Source organism: Aythya fuligula, chromosome Z (genome assembly GCF_009819795.1).
Source record: "Aythya fuligula isolate bAytFul2 chromosome Z, bAytFul2.pri, whole genome shotgun sequence".
Taxonomy (NCBI): domain Eukaryota; kingdom Metazoa; phylum Chordata; class Aves; order Anseriformes; family Anatidae; genus Aythya; species Aythya fuligula.
Genome location: NC_045593.1, coordinates 80,876,504 through 80,896,714, shown reverse-complemented (window position 1 = coordinate 80,896,714; position 20,211 = coordinate 80,876,504). Strand labels below are relative to the sequence as shown.

Below are 20,211 nucleotides of genomic sequence, written 5' to 3'. Positions count from 1 at the left end.
TTTTTCTACATTTACATGATTTTTGTTTCCTTATTTAGTACTGACAGTCTGCTTATTGACCTACAGTGCATGAAAGACTATGCTTTCTTTTAACTGGTACCAATAACAATAAAATAATAACATACTGACATGGAAAATGGCACAAAAATGGGAATAAATTTGGCACAAGAAAGGGTGATTATATTTGTCTTCTCTTGTGGAAATTGCTGAGTAGGTGCCAGCAATTAGATAGAGTAAAATGAAAGGAGATTTCATTTATTTTCTCACCACATGTTATGTTAGAAAATCCAGATAGATTTTGTGGTGGTATTACTCAGCTGCGCAGCTGAGCTCTACCTCAGCCACTCTCTCTCTCCCACTCCTCAAAGGGAGCGGGGGAGAGAATACGATGCAGAGGGCTCAAGGGTTGAGATAAGAATGGAGAGATTGCTCAACAGTTATTGTAACAGGAAAAACAGACTCAGAGTAGGTAGATAGCAAGATTTATTGCCTATTACTAACAAGCTAGAGAAGTGTGAAACAAAGGAAAGAAGCCAAAAACACCTTCCCCCATTCACTGTCCTCTACCTCCTCCCACTGAGCAGTGCAGGGGAAGAGGGACTGGGGCTGCGGTCAGTCCCTGACTCTTCGTCTCCGCTGCTCCTTCACGGTCCCTCTCTGCCCCTGCTCCCCATGGGGTCCCCTCCTGAATTGATCCTGTGGAGGCTTCAGGACCTGCTCCCACACAGCTCCGTCCCACGGGGTCCATCCATCCCCCAGGAGCAAATTGCTCCAGCACAGGTCCCGCACAGGTGGGCGGCAGCTCCCCCCAGACCTCCTGCTCCTGCGGGGGCTCCTCTCCATGGGCTGCAGCTCCAGCCCGGGGCCTGCTCCTGCGGGGGCTCTCCATGGGCCGCAGCCTCCTCCAGGCCACATCCACCTGCTCCACCGGGGGCTCCTCCACCCATGGGGGGGCTGCAGCGTGGAGATCTGCTCCATGTGGGACCCATGGGCTGCAGGGGGACAGCCTGCTCCACCAGGGGCCTCTCCCTGCACAGCCCGCAGGGGAACTGCTGCTGCCTGCCTGCAGCACCTCCTGCCCTCCTGCTGCACTCAGCTGGGGGCTGCAGGGCTGGTGCTCACTCTTCTCTCTCTCCCAGCTGCTGTTCCCCAGCAGTTTTTTTTCCCCTTTCTTAAATCAAGAAAGGGGAAACAACATCACCTGTTGGCCTGGCTCTGGCCAGCGGTGGGGCCCTTATCTGACATAAGGCAGCTTCTGGATTCTTCTTGCAGAAGCCACCCCTATGGCCCCCTGCTACCAAAACCTTGCCATGTAAGCCCACGACAGACTGCAACTTCTCTTTTCCATGGAAGCTGAGGTGAACTGCTTTTTGAGCCAGACTGGCTCAAACAGTGAGAGAAATAAGAGAATTACTGTACAACTTCCATTGTGTGATTTAGCTATATCATTTGTCTGAATGAACTAGGTATGAACTTGAAATACATAGAATGGCATAATAGATGGATAAAACAAACCTGTAGAAAAATGGACAGAGCAAAAAGCTATTAAGGATCACTCACACACATAAAAAACTTGTGCTAATCTGTTGAATACTCATTCATGGATGCAATTCAAGACTACAGCAGCCTGAACTGGGATCACATTAGACATAGGGCTGTGGAAATGAACCATTCCCTATGAAGCGTCTATGTGTATTTTGTACATATTTTCTGCTTTTTAAGTGAAAAACAAGTCTCGAAATCATGTGTGAGTCATCATAACTTTTGGGTGTGAAATACTTGTGCTCTGCTGCAGAAATTCTTGTTGCTTGTTTGGCATTTCCTGGAAACTAATTCTATGAACCATGGGATATAATATAAAAATGGAGCATCACTGTCGAGCTATCAAAAAGAAATCAAACTTTCAATATGTAGGTAATAATGCTACAATCTACAAAGGTGCTATAATATAATATGTCCAAGACAATATGCTGTAAACCCACTATATTGTCAGAACAAAGAATTTTGAAAAGACAACCTTTCATCAGAAGTCTTGATAAGCTTGCACCAATGATCTTAATAAAATTGGACTTGACTCTACTACTGTACTGATAAAATTGCCTACATTTTGACATTTCCTCTATTGGTTCATGTTTCCCTATAGAAATATATGAAAGTCAAAAAGAGAAAGATCTTGAAATCTTTTTCATGCTTTTGTTAAGATACTTTCTTCAAATAGTGCTTAACTTGAGATAACTCTGCCAGCTGCATAGAACCAAGTATTTTTAACTTCTTTCTCCATCTTCAAAGCAGTTGTTAAAATAAGAAGAAAATGATTTAAGTATCACTTCCATGGTAGACAACTCAATTTGCTACTTTTCTGGCAGGTAATCTATACATGACAGGGGATACAGTGAGGTCTCTGTACTTCTTATAATAGAATTGCTACAAGGTGAAGTTTTTAGTTGCAGAAATTAAAGTTCCTCCCCCACTCCCTTTTTTTTATGGAATATTTAACTTTTTGTTTTAATAGAGATAGCAATTTGATATGCTTTGTTTTTTGATGGCTTTGTTTCTTGATATAAACCATATCTCTATTATATAAAATATACAGAAATCACAATTTTCCTTTCTATTCAAAACATTATTTCATTGAAGTTCATGTGAATAGGCTAATCTTAGAGATTCTTATAATCTTATAAATTCTATGTTTGTTTGTTTGTTTGTTTGTTTGTTTTTTCCTGCTTGTCACATTTCATATGAATTGAAAAAGAATTTTATTTTAAAGGTGTTATGAGTGATCATTCACATCACAAAGCAAATTATTTTCTAATTTTGTGCAGATAACATTTTCAAATGATTGAGATTGTGTCCAATTCTCTGCTGGACTGAAAAAAAATTGTGTTCTGTCAAAAATAAAGGTGACATTTAACAAAGGAAAGATATGTCTTTGGGTAGTTAAAAATCTCTCAAGAGGGTAACATGGTCAATTACATTAAACATGCATATATATATAATATAAATATATAAATATATATATATATTCTTTGCTGTTGCTTCCTATTCTTCTCAGCTTGTCTACTGTTCTTTATTTTTCCAAATGGTTACTGTTCTTTCAAATTTAGTAAAAGGAAGAGGGGAAGGAAATTAGACCATGTCTATGTTGAGAAGTAGCTTCAATACTCTTTATTGTTAAGAATGTAACCAGATGCTTAACTAAAATATTTGAACTTCAGTCTTTCAGTTAAAAGCTCCATTTTTAGATAAAGCTCAGCCAGAGGAAAAGCATTCGCTTGCTTTATGAACTGAGGAAGTAATATGTGTGCATGTTTTCAAATAAAGCTAAGTCTGGAACTAGTTTCAGGTTCAATATCTGTCACTCACTGAAAATTGGACCATCTGAAATCCAACGCAAAACAGAACTCACAAATGGGATTATTTATTTATTTGTTTTTGTGAAGGTGTAATTGCACTCGTTACTTGAGTCCCAAGCCCTTATAGTCCCCTCACCCTGCTTTAGTTTATACAGTATTGCTGCAGTCGAGCAGCAGAACTTTATGAACACCTGAACATTGTTGATGTAGGCTTATGTGCATACAAAGTAGTTTTATGGCACTTTGTTTGAATTATATTGTTTGAGATGGAATTAGAGAAACCTTTATTTGCTGTCTGACAGCAGGAAAGCTGAAGGTAAATGGTATTAATGGCATAAAGTCAACTTAGTTTACATGCTGCTCTTGAAGTTGAGTAGTTACTCTGTTGTGTGTTTGGCTTTATGCCTAACCTCTGTTAGTGTTATAAACATGGAAAAATGATGCAAGATTTTTTTCTTGCATACCTCTTCAAGCAAAATAAGGTCACTTGTTATAATTGTCCTCCTTAGTACTGATAAAATTCCAAAGTACACCTGCTGTAGTTTATGTATCTCACACAAAGCAACTATATTAAGCTATTAAAAGTGGTACGTACATATGTTTCTCCTTCTCCTCTCCAACCTGCCTTAAACCATTTGGCCATGATCCAAATCCCACCAAAATCAATGAAAAGATTTTCTCTAATTTCATTAAGTTTCAGCTCTGATCTGTAGTGACCCTATCTAGGGAAACATGAGCACAGTGCCTTCCTTCAAAACAGCAGCATATTTAGTTTTTCTGTTTTCATTTCTTTTCTTGCTTGGCAGCTTAAAGTCTTTGCTGTTCTGCTTGCATAAGCTTCATAGATTTTGCAGCAAGGCAGCAGAATGAATGGTCAGCCTCCTTTGACCCACACACTGTCAATCTTGACCTTCAGATAAGATCTGCTATCAACACTGGAAAGAAAATATTCATAAAAGCACTTATACTTGTGCAATACCCAGCCAAAGTGCTGCCCAGGGGCAGCAGATATTTCTTTCCTAGAAGGTCATGTTGTTTTTGGACATGAAAATCTGTAAAGTTTGTCTGGACCATGTGCTACTCTGAAGTTTTAAAAAGTCTACAAAAGGTCTCTGAGAACAGCATAGTTCTGATACAATCATCCAGCTCTAATTATAGAAGAAATAGGACAGAAAGCTTCTGGTGCAGAAAACAGCAGGCACACTTTTTTGCTTTGATTCACATGTCCTGTGAAGCTGGGCTATCTGCTGCTTCTGCGATGGATGGTCTGGTTACTGAAGACTATCTGTGCTGGGGCTGAGGAAACAAAAATTACCGTCTGTCTTACTTTCTCTGAAGAGCAATCTCAGCTCTTCAGGGGTACCTGGTGAGCTATGCCATGACCACATGTTTTCCTTTATCTGGATGCTGATACAGGCTGATATTCTGTCTAGAAGTCTGCAAAGTGTGGACCTACTTTTGTGAGAGGAAGGCAGCCATGAAGATTGCTGTTGGTCAATCCTGGCTTGTTACAGAATCACAGAATTTCTAGGTTGGAAGAGACCTCAAGATCATCGAGTCCAACCTCTGACCTAACGCTAACAGTCCCCACTAAACCATATCCCTAAGAATCACAGAATCACAGAATTTTCTAGGTTGGAAGAGACCTCAAGATCATCGAGTCCAACCTCTGACCTAACGCTAACAGTCCCCACTAAACCATTTCCCTAAGCTCTACATCTAAACGTCTTTTGAAGACTTCCAGGGATGGTGACTCCACCACTTCCCTGGGCAGCCTGTTCCAGTGCCTCACAACCCTTTCAGTGAAGAAGTTCTTCCTAGCACCTAACCTAAAACTCCCCTGGCTCAACTTAAGCCCATTCCCCCTCGTCCTGTCACCAGGCACGTGGGAGAACAGGCCAACCCCCACCTCGCTACAGCCTCCCTTGAGGTACCCATAGAGAGCGATAAGGTCGCCCCTGAGCCTCCTTGTTCTCCTTACCTGCACCACCACCATGGCCAGCCACCTTCATGTGTCTGGTCCCCTGTGTCTTTGTGTTTAATTTTTAAGGAAAAGACAGTACCTTCCTGTCCCCAGAGGCTATATATGTCTTCTGGTGTTTTATCCAAAGCATTGCATGTATAGAAGTGCTTTTGAACCACAAATAGATCTCATATGAAATGTTAGTTTTCTCCCTCCCTCCCTTGTCCCTAGCCTTATATTTGAGGGGTTCCTGAAGGAAATAGGGTGAAAGTTTGAGACCGGTACTTTTGGTTAGTTTCTTTTCTGAGAGCGTAGGAGGTTAGTCAAACCAAGGAGTGTCTTCTAAAATTGGATTATCTCTCCCTGTGATCTAGGGAAGTTTTTAATGAAAATCTATGGCAGATTCTGAAAATGCAGTCTCTGGCAAATTGCAGAGAGGAGATAGGTCAACAATGCTAAAATAAAAAATTAAAATAAATAAAATAAAATTAAGGACCAGCTCCCTCTTAATTTCATAAGATTAAAAAAAAAAAAAAAAAAAAAAAAAAAAAAAAAAGTTTAGTTAATGCATGTAGAGATTAATTTATTTTCTGTCTAAAGTTTAAGACATCAGTTGATGTCCAGGTCATATTATCCAGCATTTCCTTGCAACCATAAATGCTAGAAACTTTCAAACTTAGAAAATAAAAATAGGTATGTCTTTTCCAGTTGTTTCCTAATTTCTTCTTTTCACATAATTATTTACTTTCCAAGGATCTTCTTCTCTAGATAGTCCCTGGAATATTGTTCAGCTCCAGCAAAATCATGGGATTTAGTGACATTACTGCATTAAAAACTAGGGTATAGTCAAAATCTGGGTATGATCAATATGGATAGTTTACATGTACTGACCAAACCAAAGATAAGTGCTGCAAAGAGATTGCCTTGTGTTCCCTGACCTCATACAGACCAGCTCCCCTCCAACCTGGCTGTTACTGGTCATCACTTAGTGCTATCAACGTGTCCTCTTCATTCACTCCCTTTTTCCCTTTTCATGGGGAGTGTAGAGGTTCGTTTGTTAGTCCTACACTCAAGGAATAATTGCACTTACAATAGTGTCAGGTTGCTGGATGTTGTAAATATCAGTTGGCCATGCTGAAGAAAACAATGAGGGCATTTAGCTCCAGATGCAGTCCGTAAGTTCTGAGGAATGCACATCATCTCCATGTCCAGCATGCCTGCATCTCCTCTTCCACTTCCGGAAGCAGATTTTCCATTCCCGTTGAGCTCATGTGGCAAAATAGTATAACTACATGGGGAAAAAAAGGAAATCTCTGAAATACAGACAAATGAAATGAGGTGCTTTTTGGCCAGAGAATGGGGAGAAAAGTAAAATATGGAACAGAGAGAAATCGAAATAATGATGGATTTTCTCAGAATGAAATAATTATCTCATTTTCTCCATGAATATATAAAATATATTTTAAGTCTTTGTCTGGGAACTGATACCACCTCAAGGGAGTAGCACATCTGCACAAAATATCAGGGATCAGCTGGTTTTCCCAGAGAAACACAGTTTTTCAGGAGCAGGCCTTTTGTTAGGCTTGTGATAACAGTCTTGTTTGGCCCAGATGCACAAAGTAGCAGAAATGGCAGGATAATTTACCATCTTAATTTGATAAGATACATACACTAGCTGTGTAACAGAAATTGTTCAAAGGCAATTTAAGATGTAACTGCAGAGAAGTTCAGCCCACCGAAAGCTGACACATGCCTGTATGATACAAGTGAATTGTCAGGAAAATATCTCAGCAGCTCCATTTCTAGATTATCTGAGGCAGAAAGCTCTGATTTTTTTTTTTTTTTTCTTTCCAGAAAGACAAACTCTAAAATACAAGTATGTGTCCAAGCTTAAAAAGCTGCTGCAAGTAGAAAAAAAAAATCACATTCTTTTTTTTCCCCCAGATAATTTCTCCTGACAGTTAATTACATCTATTGGATAGTGAGGTCTCCACTCAAAAAGAAGACTCAATTTCTGAAAGATTGTTGTTTGTTTGTTTGTTTAAGAAAAAAAAAAAAAAAAAAAAAGATTTTACAAATATATGGAAAATCATAATATGGTTTTGTGACAACACTTTAAGTGCTGAAGAAGTAACGTTAAAAAGATTCACATAAATTCACTGAAACTTCTTAATTCCCTTTTTCCTTTTGGATGTTCTTTAATGCTTCTCCTCATTCCTTTATCAGGAAGGCACGTAAGAAAAAAAAGAAAAAAAAAAAAAAAAAAGTGAAGGGGTTGGGAGGCTCCTTTCCATCTTTTCCTGCATGCTTTTGGTGTGATTTTCATGCACTGTCTGTTCTCCACTACCAGTGGCTTAAAAGTCTGGACTGTGGGGGCAAGGCTTGCCATGGCATTGCTGCTGGGAAGGATTTTCTCCATCTACCTTTCTAGTCCCTGCATGATTTGGTCTCAACTCCTTGTTTCATATAGATGAAACTATATGAAACATGCTCAACTCATTTCAGCCATGTGCCAGCCCTGCAGTTCTCAAACTTTACCTTGTTCTTCTTAAGATATTTGGCAGGACTTTTTGACACTGCTGGTAATGAGCTGAAATTTCTAATGAAATCTGATCAAGTTAATGAAGTTGTAGATTTCTGAAGTCCTTCCGCAGTCATCATGCTCATTTAATTTTTCCACCTGAAATTGCCATGAGGTGTCATTATATGGGAACTAAGAAATGCAATTAAATGTAAATAAGAAATGATTTTTTTCTGTACAGAGCTTGCAATTGAGCTGTATATTCTATAATGAGAAAAGAGTACACGCTGTACATATGGAAAAATAAGAGCAAATCAAGATAAATAGACCAAAATTACATTATTTTCCCTTCTTTCCTTCCTTCCCCTTCCTCCACAGCACTCCAGTATCTGGAAGCTGTTTATATCAGAAAATTATAGGAGGATAAGAAATGACCTCCACTTCATCAACACTTTAATATCCGTAGGTACTGCGTTGCACTCAGAGATCACAATACTAACCATCCTTACTTACCATGTGGTTTTGCAAATCTAGACTAGCTATAAACAACCAGTAAGAGGCCATGAAGACTTGCTATAAACCGCTCTCCTTTGTCTCAGTGTCTTTATCTGGCCAGTCAGGCTCATGAAGCATGGTTCACACTCAGTTTGCTGGCAACTCTGTGTGCAAGTAATAGAAAAGGAGACGGCTATTTTTGTGGGTTAATCCACCCTTCTGCCTTTTCATTGGCTAACATGAACAAGAACATAGGTATGGAACTGTGCTATTTATTTAATGTAAATAACAAATCTAAGGTATGTATACTCTATGCAGGAAATATCATAAACTTAAGCTTCAGAAAGGAAAACTTGGCAAAAAAAAAGTTTTGATTTTCTTCCTAAAGTTAGTCTTTACAAAATGACATACTGATGTCATGTTGAATCTATTTTTTGTGTTGAGATTGTCAAAACACCAACACAAAAGATGTGAAGTTCTATGGCAACTCTAATGGAATGATAACTTTGTTGCTTAATTATGGCCTTTTTCTTGTTGACAGAGTTAATTGGAATGTCTCTCTGCTTCCTCCCAGGATGAGACCTGCAGCTAGGTGACATCTAAGTTGGGACTATCATTATTTTTGACTGGGGAATGTTCCTTGACAATGCGGCAGTGTAGATATGTTTGCCTTTTTCTAGACCTGTATGCATTTTTGTATTAAAAACATTGCATATCTAGACACCTTGTACAGAAATACCAAATATATTGAGTAAAAATGGGCTTTGCTGACATGTGACATGGCAGATCGATCTGGTGTTGTAAGACACGTCTTGTATGGCCTCATGGTCTGCTTATTTGAAGATGTTCATGCAAGAGTGTCCTCCTGGGCCTTATGTGTACTCTAACTGTAACAGCTACTAAGCAAAAGAAGATAAACTTGGAAATAACCAAGAGAAAGGCTGATTTTCATTTTGAGAAAGAATATAGAGCCAAACTGATGGAAATACAGTAAAGCACCCTATAGGAGTAACTGGTCAACCAAATTAAGTAAGTTAAAAACAAAACAAAACAAAACAAAACAAAACAAAACAAAACAAAATAAAACAAAATAAAACAAAACAAAATAAAATAAAATAAAATAAAATAAAATAAAATAAAATAAAATAAAATAAAATAAAATAAAATAAAATAAAATAAAATAAAATAAAATAAAATAAAATAACAGTAATAATAACATGTGAAAACTACCTATAATTGGGTTCTATTTCTTCTAGTTCCTGAACCTTGAAGGTTGAATTCGGTGTATTTTAACTTTTGACTAGAACCATTCTTTCTCTTCCCTGAAAGTGCACAATTACTCTCAAAGTGCAACAACTGCAATAATATCAGGAGCTGATGGTAACAGCTGAGTCATATGCACTCAAATGAATGAGCGCACACACACAAAATAATGGGACTCTAAGAGGAACCCAGGTATTGTGAAAAAAATAGAGGCAGAGGTTTAAGGCCTGAATCTTGGTGGGTGCTTGGAGTTTTCATCAGGCATCTGCCTCAGGTGTGAGTCAACAAATCCACCACAAAAATATCTGGGTTCTGTAGTCACAGAATGAGTTGAATGTCTATGGGGTTGATTTAAAGCATCAGAATTAAATGCCTAAATTCAAACTGTGTGACTGTGCCTGAGAAATAATGGAGGGAAGTGGCTTAATATTGCTTGTATTTTCACTAGGAGACACTGAGGTACTCACTTTACCAGTGATGTATAAACATTACATGGATGTTTATATATTCTCCTAGTGAAACACTGACAAAAAGAGTTTAGCAGAGGAAAGGGCAATATTAAGGGTCTACACACATGAGTCTGGTCCTTTCATATCTGACCTTCATGAGTGCAATACAGTTTTTTTAATTTGAAAGTATGACAAGGACCTTAGCCAGCAAAATTAAAGGCAAATACAAGTAATCTGAGAGGGCTTAGCTATTATTCAGGTGGCATCTTGAGATGCAGGGCAGTGGGGAATGTGGCAACAGTGGTCACATTTCAAGAAGCATTATTCCTCCCAGGGAAATGTGGAAGTTCAACATTTGTTATTTACCACTCTAGCAGTTTCTGTTTCATTTCTGCTGTCACTCGCAGCATTCATACTACATCTGAAGTCAGCTGAAAACTGTTTTTTTTTTTTTTTTTTTTTTTTTTTTTTATGAGTTATAAAGTCAATATTCAGCCAAGTGAGTCTCTAAGGCTAAAAAAAACATGTCTTTCTTTCTTGTCTTTTCTCTTCTTTGTATCTGGCAATATCTTGGAACTTTTACTTCCATATTAACTCTGTTTCCCCTGTTTTGAAACTAACTCCAAAAACCTGCACTTTTTTTGAAGCAGGGAGAGGCCTGTTTGCTGCAGTCCATTAACAGTCTATCAGTACACTTTGCTCTCAACTTATTTACATTTGAGTCCTTGCTTATAATGAAATCATTGCTGCTGAGCATAGAGTATTGCTACATGAACACAGATCAGTTTGCTTGGTTTTTGTGTACATTAATAAATTAGGGAAGTTCAAATATCTCATGGAACTGACACATACAGAACTGATCCTGAAGTAACCTTGTAGTCACTGTTCCAAGTTCAAGAGAGTGCATTAAGCCATTGCTCTGGAAAGGCAGTCCCAACAGCAAAGGTGATTGAATGTTAGGTGATAAACGAGGTACAAGATAACAATTAGCTTCTGTATTTGCAAATAAAGCACAAATTCAGGTGGTAGATTGCGTACTTGCAGATAAAGTGTTAATTGGATGAAGAACTTGAAAGCCTGGAGTACTGGAAGCTCAGAGCCATGGACAAGGTGTAATTGTGCTTAAATAGATAATGCAAAATTGCAAGGAAATGAGAAGAAGAAAAACTGAAGTTGTTAATTTAAACATACATAATTAAATGAGAAAAATAAATTAATAGTTTCCATGGTACTTTGCAATAGCTATGGGAAGTTTTAACTAAAACTGTGTGTGTTTTTAACAGTGTTTTATTGTGTTCTATATTTTATTTATTTTTTAACCTAATAATTAAAGCTGATTCCTGACCAGTTCCAGAATACCATTCTCTATAACATTTCTCCAACTAGCTACTCCTGTCACTCTAAGTAATGATTAAATCATAACAAAAAGCTACATCAAGAGTTTAGAGAAATATAAATACAGAAATCCATCTATAACTTAACTTGTAAAAGTGAAGGAAAAGGGGAAAAAAATAAAAAGAAAAAAAGAGAAAGAGAAAATAGATTTAAAAACAAAGAAAAAAATACATTAAAAAAAAAAAAGAAAGAAAAAGAAAAAAAGACAGAAAAAAAAATTACAGCTGGGTAACAAAGAAAATATATTGCAATAAGTGCCAAAGAGAATTTTAGTGTATGCAGCTGAAAAATCTAAGATGGCAAAAAGAGATCCAAAGTGTCTTTACAAAGATAAAAAGATGGATAAAAGTATTTGAAAGATACAGAGGCAGATCTATAAATTAAAAAAAAAAAAAAAAAAAAAAAAAAAAAAAAAGATATTCTAAGAATAAAACGGATCCTACACACACTGGGATTCTATACATAAATGGTTATGATAAAGCTGTGAATAGACTTACAACCCAGAAAAAGTCAAGATTATTTCTGCTTTACATTTGGAAATAATAAGGACATTTTTATTATATAAGGATGTTCTCTAATGAGGTTAATAAGCACATTCCAGTCAATAAATAGATGTTAAACAACATATGTCACCCAAATAACTTTTATCCAAGAGTCTTAAAAGACTTGGATGAGGGGAATGTTCATATACTGATGTTAATTAGTAATAAACCTCAAAATAGAAGGGAAATGCCAGAAAACAGGGAGAATGTTGCTGTGCCAATACTGAGAAAGGACAAGTGGTCCTATCCAAGTAGCCTTAGCCAGTTAGAAAGAATGGTTTTGGGAATCAGTTGGTCAGGAGTTAAAGGACTGCTCACAGCTGATTAAGGAAAATGAATTTTTTCAGATAGATTTCATTTCTGAGTAAAGCTGCTATTACAACATGTAACACAACAGATATTCTCCAAATTTACCTGAAATGGTAAAGGGGTGAAGAACTGGCTATCAGCCTGTTCTAAAAATGGGAATGAAAAAAAATGGGGTTTTCTACCGGGGTTTTCTGCAGGGAACTGGACCACCACTTGTGTCTGTCCACATTTTCATTGATAATGTGATTGTAACGCTGAAATCAGTTGGTGGGGACAATCAAATATAATGTGGTCTGCTTCACTTAATAGGTGGAGGCAGCTCTGACATTTGTATAATGCTGAATTAAAGGTGAACATTGAAAGCAATCTGCACCTGCAAAATCAGGGACTGCACCCTGGTCAGTAGCATCCAAGAAGGCCCCAGGAATTGCACAAAACTCCAGCTCTGCTGTGGCAAGAGGAGGGCAGTGCTATCCATGCAGTACAGTGGCATAAGAAATCCCAATTTCTTATGCTCCACATCATTATGCTCCACAATGGTGAAAACAGGTCTGAAATAAATTTTTTTGGGAGGTTATGGATCAGCCAAAAATTGGTGGTCTACAGTGAGAGGCTTAAAGACCCACTCTATTCAGTTTATTGAAGGGAAGGTTGGAAAACGACCTGATTACAGTGAACAATTACCTGTATGGAGAGTGGATCAGGCCAACAGGACTCTTTAATCTACTAGAGGAAGGGATATGAAGAACGTGTGGCCAGCAATTGGAGCAAAACAGATTCAAACGAGAAATTAGTTGCAATCTTTACCAGGGAGGCTCACCAATCTTCAGATGAGTTACCATGGGAGGCTGCAGGACTTGCATCTCTGGGTGTTTTGGGGAAGCTTAACACAAGGAACAGATCAGTCAAAGAGACACCCTTGAGCTCAGTGCAGGAGAGAGCAGATGAAATGCTGTGGCCTGCAATGCTCAGGTGTCAGACTGGTGTGGTCTAATGAGTCCTTCCAGCCTCAAGCTTTGGCAAATTGTGGATCAATAATGGTAACAGCCATCATACTCACAATGGTAACCACAACTGCAACAGTAACAGCAACATACTTTTGAATCATTATGTTGTGCCTGAAATGTAAAGGGCCAAATCCTAGCTAAGGGATGTTGCTCAGGAAAGTGGATTATCCTGTATGGGAAAGAGATAAGGTTTGGGGCCTTCAGAGAGGCCTTCTGCTTCAGAATGGTTGTCTTGAGGTGAGATGAGGAGACAGCTGACCAGATGTGACACCTATGTCCTGCCATCTTATGATGTGGCACTGCTGGAAAAGAACCACAGCAGCACCTGAGGCCCCTGTGCCCCCTTTCTCTGCTCCCCAAATGTGCCATTTCTGTGGAGCATCAGCACCTGTACCCTCAGAGGTGTAGGCAGAAGGGATTAGTCAAAGAGATGAGTCCATCACTAACTCTCATTTGTGAAAAACGTAATTGACTATGGCATTCTTCCTTACTGGGGAAAAATGGGGACCCTGTAAGGCATCCATGGTCAGGCTGTAGATGAAAACTTCACAAAGATTTAAAGTCATCTAATCATAACTTTGGGTACATCTTCTTCTCCTTGACCTGATCATCATCTTTCATGTAATTAGCACCTACTATCTACCAGATTAAACTAAGCAAACTTTCATTTGACATATCCTGTATAAAACTCTCAGGAGGTTAACATTTTTAAATGAATGGGATTGTGGAGTACCCTTCTCCCATAGCTTCAAGCGTGAGGCATTGATAAAACCTTCCCGTGGGCCTTTCTGGGGAGAAGCTACCCTGAAGCTGTGGCATGGATGTTGAATCACAGGGGACTAAAACACCCTTTTGCTGCTTCACATCTGGAAGAGGCTCTGCACTTTGTAATGCCTGCTGCTGCTTTCCTTGCTTCCTCACAGGGAGACAGAAACCCTAAAACTTTCTCCAATGTGCTTAGAACTAACATATCAAACCATTCTTTGCTTGCTTTAGAAGAACTTAGTTGCGTATTTTCATGATCAAAATTTTCATGTGTAACTATTCTAAATATAGAAATCTTTGCACAAATAATATATCTATATATATATTTATTTTGTTATTGCAGTTTGCAATATATGCAACACAGTGTAATAGATTTTGGCATTTCCACATGGACACTCTTAACAGTTGTATCAGCTATTTAAACGACCGATCAGTTCTTAGCAGGTACATTTATTTGCCTTTCAGGCATATTGTTTTGTCTCAAATCTGAAAGAAGATATCTTCTGAAAAATAAAATATACTTTTTTTCTCATGAATCGTATAGATATTGTCATGCTCAGTACAAATTTTATGGTTTCAGTTTAATTTCTCTGTGCTGTGCCTGAGGACAAACCTTTGGATGTTTTGTGTCACATGTACTTTTTTGTAAAAAGGTAATGTTCTTGTTGAACATTTTTTTTTATGTTATTCTTCTGCTTCTGGAGAAAAAAAAAAAAAAAAAAGAAAAAAAAAAAGAAAAAAAAAGGCAAAAAAAGCTACATAAAGCAATTGCAAATATGCATGAAACTTTCTGGGAATTAACTTGATAAAATCACTAGTGAAAATTGGTTTTAGTGTATCCTTCAAGGCATTAGGATTGTGATTCTTGTTCTCATATGAGGCCTGAGGTGTTGGCAGTGTCATTGCTCCCAGAATGAACTGCTGACAGTTCACCCCAACAGGACTGCTTGCATACCTGAAGTCAGGCAGTGCAGGAGGGTTTGCAGTGTCAGGCTCTGTGACAAGCAGATGTGCTCTGGCCTGTAAGCTCCTGGGGTGAGCAAGAAGTCATCAGCCCTCTGAGGGCAGCAGGATCGGCAGCCCTGTGCTGATGCAGAGTGCGCTCAGGCACCAGAATTGCAAATGTCCCTTTCTATTCCTCTTCCCCCTCTTTCCCTCATGAAGAGCAGGTCTCTGACACCATGACATTTATTTTATTCTCCAGCCACAGTCGTTCCAGATGCCCATAGAAATTAGCAGGGGACATTATGACTAGTCTGGTTAACTCCTTTTTGTTTGTTTCTTTCTTTCTCTTTCCCAGTTTGACATACCTGGTGCGTTGGCACAGTCGCTTTGCAAAAACAAACAGTGAGAAGTGAACCCTCTGCGGGCAAACCATCAGCAGCAGGGGCAGCATCCCTTGAGCATGCATGGGTGGCATGGGCACACACAGCAGGACTACTGGCTCATGGGCAGCTGCTCCAGAAGGATGCGTTTCTGCAAGGGATGGTGCTGACATGTAGCAAGGATGAAGCATGATGGTATGGAAGAGCAGTGACTGGCACACCAGTTGGCCAGTGAAGGCTTTCTCCTTCTAAACCAAGCTTTGCAGCCCCAGATCCTGGTAAACGGGTGCCTCCAGGAGGTCAAGAAAGAGCCCGGATAGGCACAATGGCCAAGCACAGTGGTGGTTTACAGATCTAGGGCAGAGAGGAGCAGCTGGGTTGGCTGGGGTGGCACAGACCAACAGACCAGTCTGCAGCTGGCTGCCTGAAGTGGTTACAGATGCACCGCTGGACAGTGGAGTTGGAGAAAAGAGCTTTTGGGCCCCAGCTGAGTGCATAAACATTGTCCTTGGCTACCTGATACAGGCTGCTGTTTCCAGCCAGCAGAAATGTACAACTATTGTTACATTTGCAAAAACACCTGGTCTTTGGTTAACAAACAAGTTTATTTTACCAATGCCAAGTACTTAATAAAACACTTATTAGTAAAGTATTTTCTTCTGACGTAACTTCTGTTTATTACACTTTTAGAATATGGGCTGTGATGACAGTCCTATTTTACTTCAGGTACAAAATACAGATGATCATACAATCGAAAATACAATGATTCCTAACTTCAGTCTTCCCACGTTCTGAATAAACGTTGGTCTTGCAACAGAACAAAAAGATGTTGGCTTTTATTTTGTTTTGCTTCTGCTTTATGTTGTCTTTAGGAAAACTTTTTCTATTGACATTCCTATGCAATGTGATTCAGGGCGTGCACACTATGGCATATTTTATTAACATGTAAGATGAAATATGCTACCCATTGCAAGCCTTAATAAATATGAAAGCGTTGCACAAGACAACAATGTCTGTGCCCAATGCAGAGCTTTAATTGCTTGGGAAAACTGAGCAAAAATTAACTTCACATGGTGAAGCTATAAAACAAATTAAGGACATTGAATCATCTGCAATGCCTCTGGTTATATCTGCTAAATATTTTCTAACCATTCTAAGAAAGCAAAACAGAAGGCAAACCCGCCATGAATAGAAACAATAATGGTCAGTAGCAAGCATTGCATGTTGTTTGAATGGAAAGCAATTTATCACTTCTGAAATAAAAGCTGTTTATTCTTGTGTTTCACTGTCTGTAGCAATCTTTACAATTTATCTGTGAAAAAGTGAGGCACTGTACTACTATTAGCATATGAATAGTTGACACACCAAATTGGCTGTACAATAACAGAAGGACATTTACTATTGGTGTTATGCACACAGACAAAGCAGCCATTTTGGGGGAAAAAAAAAAAAAAAAAAGAGAGAGAGAGAGGGAGAAAGAGGTGGTGAGGGTGTTTAACCCATTGCCTGTCTTTCTAGTTTCACACCACTGCTCTGACGGGGCAGCCTGGCAGAGCATCTGGAAGTCCCCAAAAACAAAAGCACCCAGGTTAAATTCCGGGACAAAGATCATACATGATAAATGTGCATCCAGACTAGAAATCCAGTGCAGAACAAGCGATTCTGTGCATCTTTGCCCAAGGCAGGGGGTGGCGGGGTGCAGAGGCTGCGCAGGAATGAAGCATTGCCGTGGTACAGTTTTATTTCACGGGCCTTGGGTCAGATGTGTGAAACTATTTCTCAAAGAGGCTGCATACATAATTGAGGCCCTATAAAGGGCTCTCAGTTGAAGTTGCCAGGCTACATTCATTTCAAAAGCAGGGCCATTTGTTATCAAATTTAAATTAACTCTCTCAGCGCTGACTTGGGGTTTACAGAACAGCATGTCAGGTGGCACTAGCTGTTGGAGGAAGGAGGAGCAGTGCCTGATAACTGGCAGCAGCATCATTTCACAAAGAACAGGAATCTTGGCTGCGTTTAGGCCTGTGAAGTGGTAATTTTAATAAAAATAATAATAACTTGAGGGGTATGTTTGTGCCTTATTGTCTCATAGGAGCCATGGCCCTCTCAATGTTTTTTTTTTTTGTTTGTTTGTTTTTTGTTGTTGTTTTTTGTTTGTTTGTTTTGTCTTAAAAAAAATAAATCTTGATCTCAGCTTTAATTTGGAAATAAATTAGTAAATCAATTAGTAAATCAATACTTGCTGTTGTGTTCCTGCAAGTATACTATGTCTTCATTATCATCATCATCATCATCATCATTATTATTATTATTATTATTAATATTATTAATATTAATATTAATAATATTTAATGAGTTTTAAGCTGTTTAAATACACCGATAGGCATCTGGGAAGATATTTGTAAGTTTCATCCCTGTGTGAGCTACAACAGCTGGGCTTGATCCCGCAGTCTTATCTTGCACCAGCAGACCTGGTAGATGTGACTGCAATGTGACTTTTGTCACATTTCAGAATGACTAAGGAGAGAAAAGATGCCCAGGCCACACGCCCCAAAGCACAAGCATCCCTTCTCTGCGTTCAGTGATGTTCACTAGGTTCATGCTCTCCTTGTGCTTGCCTTCAGTAAATATTTTAACAGGTGAGTGCCATTGGCAAAATATTTGTGGAAAGCTTGTAGTGGATAGGGGAAGAGCAACTGGACCGGGACAATCCCAAGCCCAGTACAGGGTAAGTGGAAAATGGATTGAGAGCAGCCCTGAGGAGAAGGACCTGGGGGTGGTGGTTGATGAGAAGCTCAACATGGGCCAGCCATGTGTGCTGGCAGCCCAGAAAGCCACCCGTACCCTGGGCTGCACCAACAGCAGCATGGACAGCAGGGTGAGGGAGGGGATTGTCCCCCTCTGCTCTGCTCCCATGAGGCCCACCCAGAGCCCTGTGCTCAGCTCTGGGGCCCCAGCACAAGGACGACAGGGACATGTAAGAGGGGGCCCATAGGAGGCCACGAGGATGATCAAGAGGCTGGAGCACTTCTCCCATGGAGCCAGGCTGAGGGAGCTGGGGTTGTTCGGAATAATGTCTTTAAAGTAAAAAATAAGATATTTAAATTAGATATAAGGAGGAAATTCTTCATTCAGAGTGTGGTGAAGCCCAGGCCCAGGCTGCCCAAAGGAGCTGTGGCTGCCCCATCCCTGACAGTGCCCAAGGCCAGGCTGGATGAGGCCCTGGGCAACCTGATCTAATAGCTGGCATCCCTGTTCATGGCAGGGGGATTGGAACTAGAAGATCCTCAAGGTCCCTTCCAACCAGAAACATTCTCTCATTCTCTGAACTAATCTCATAGCCTGGAAAGAAACCTTTGTGATGGGCACTTTTAATGCCCTGTCTGGTTTCACTCTCAGGGGATGCTGGACTCCTCTGGTCAGCAGAAACTCAACTGTGTAGTGCTGCAAGGTGCTGCAGCCCAGGTCCTCTGTGGTTCCTACCTTCAAAGAAATCCAGTGCCTGTGAAAGTGGGTGCCAGGCTGGGTAGAAGCCAGGGCAGTCAGGCAAAGCTTTACAGCCTGAGATCCAAAAGGAAAATATTTTGTTCAACAACTTAGGACCTTTTCAGCCAAATGTAATTGACGCGTGCAAAGCAGATTTTGAATCTGAGCAATGAAGTCAAAGAGTATGGGAAAGGGGAGAAGGGAAGGGAAGGGAAGGGAAGGGAAGGGAAGGGAAGGGAAGGGAAGGGAAGGGAAGGGAAGGGAAGGGAAGGGAAGGGAAGGGAAGGGAAGGGAAGGGAAGGGAAGGGAAGGGAAGGGAAGGGAAGGGAAGGGAAGGGAAGGGAAGGGAAGGGAAGGGAAGGGAAGGGAAGGGAAGGGAAGGGAAGGGAAGGGAAGGGAAGGGAAGGGAAGGGAAGGGAAGGGAAGGGAAGGGAAGGGAAGGGAAGGGAAGGGAAGGGAAGGGAAGCTAATTTTGCAATCTGCTCACAGATATGACAAGAGATTAGAAAATGGCTAAATTTATCAAATGAATTATTAATCATAAATTATTTGCTCTGTCTTGTCTTAAACTAGGTTTACTCAGGCTAATCAGCAAAGATATTCCAACAATTAAACCCAGCAGAACATCCCAGCTGTGCACATGATGTGTGTGTGCCTGAACATATTGTTGTACATTGCAGGCATTTTTAGCAAGAAACAGATGCCCATACTTTTAAAAATTCTGTATGAAGGACAATGACACTTTTCCCAGTAAGTTTTGTTTCAAAGTATTAAAGGTTCATAGTTTTAGAGCTTTAAAACCAGAATTTTTTATTCAATTCAATTTGACATTTCTATTTTCATATCCCTGAGAAATTAGCTTTCCTAGCTAAGTGTAAGACTTACCATTGTGAAGCTTAATGTACTGTGCTAAATATAACATTTTTAACTATCCATGTTTTTCTTTCTTGAAACATAAGCCTAGAGCATTTAACATACATCCCTTCATCAGCATAAGATGCTGATTTGTCAGAGGCAAGTCAAGCCTGTTGTAGCTGTTGACACACATGCCAGCAAGACTGAACTCATCTCTGTGGTATCTGAAACTCTGGTTTCAGAAAAATGGCAAGAATATCACTGCACACTGTACCACTAAATACTGAAATTACTTTTTCCGCATAAAAATGGACATTCTGGTTTTTAGTATTCATACAGCTAAAAACATAAATAATTGTTTAAGCAGTTAACAGGTGACTGCTTCAGGTTGTCTGTCATATTGGAGACTGATCTGTCCTGTAATCTACAAGTATTTTCTGAAAAATCAGAAGCAAAGACAAACTGAAATAAAAAGTCAGGATA

At 39.6% G+C, this 20,211-nt stretch overlaps 1 long non-coding RNA gene across 1 annotated transcript in view; it reads left to right on the top strand.

Annotated features, from left to right (window-relative positions):
• The window catches only part of LOC116500657, a 91,490-nt gene extending 75,284 nt beyond the window's left edge, over positions 1–16,206 (top strand). Inside the window, exon 4 of the long non-coding RNA XR_004254321.1 lies at positions 15,363–16,206. This is a non-coding gene — a long non-coding RNA (uncharacterized LOC116500657). The remainder of the gene's footprint in view (positions 1–15,362) is intronic.
• The last annotated feature ends 4,005 nt before the right edge of the window (positions 16,207–20,211 follow it).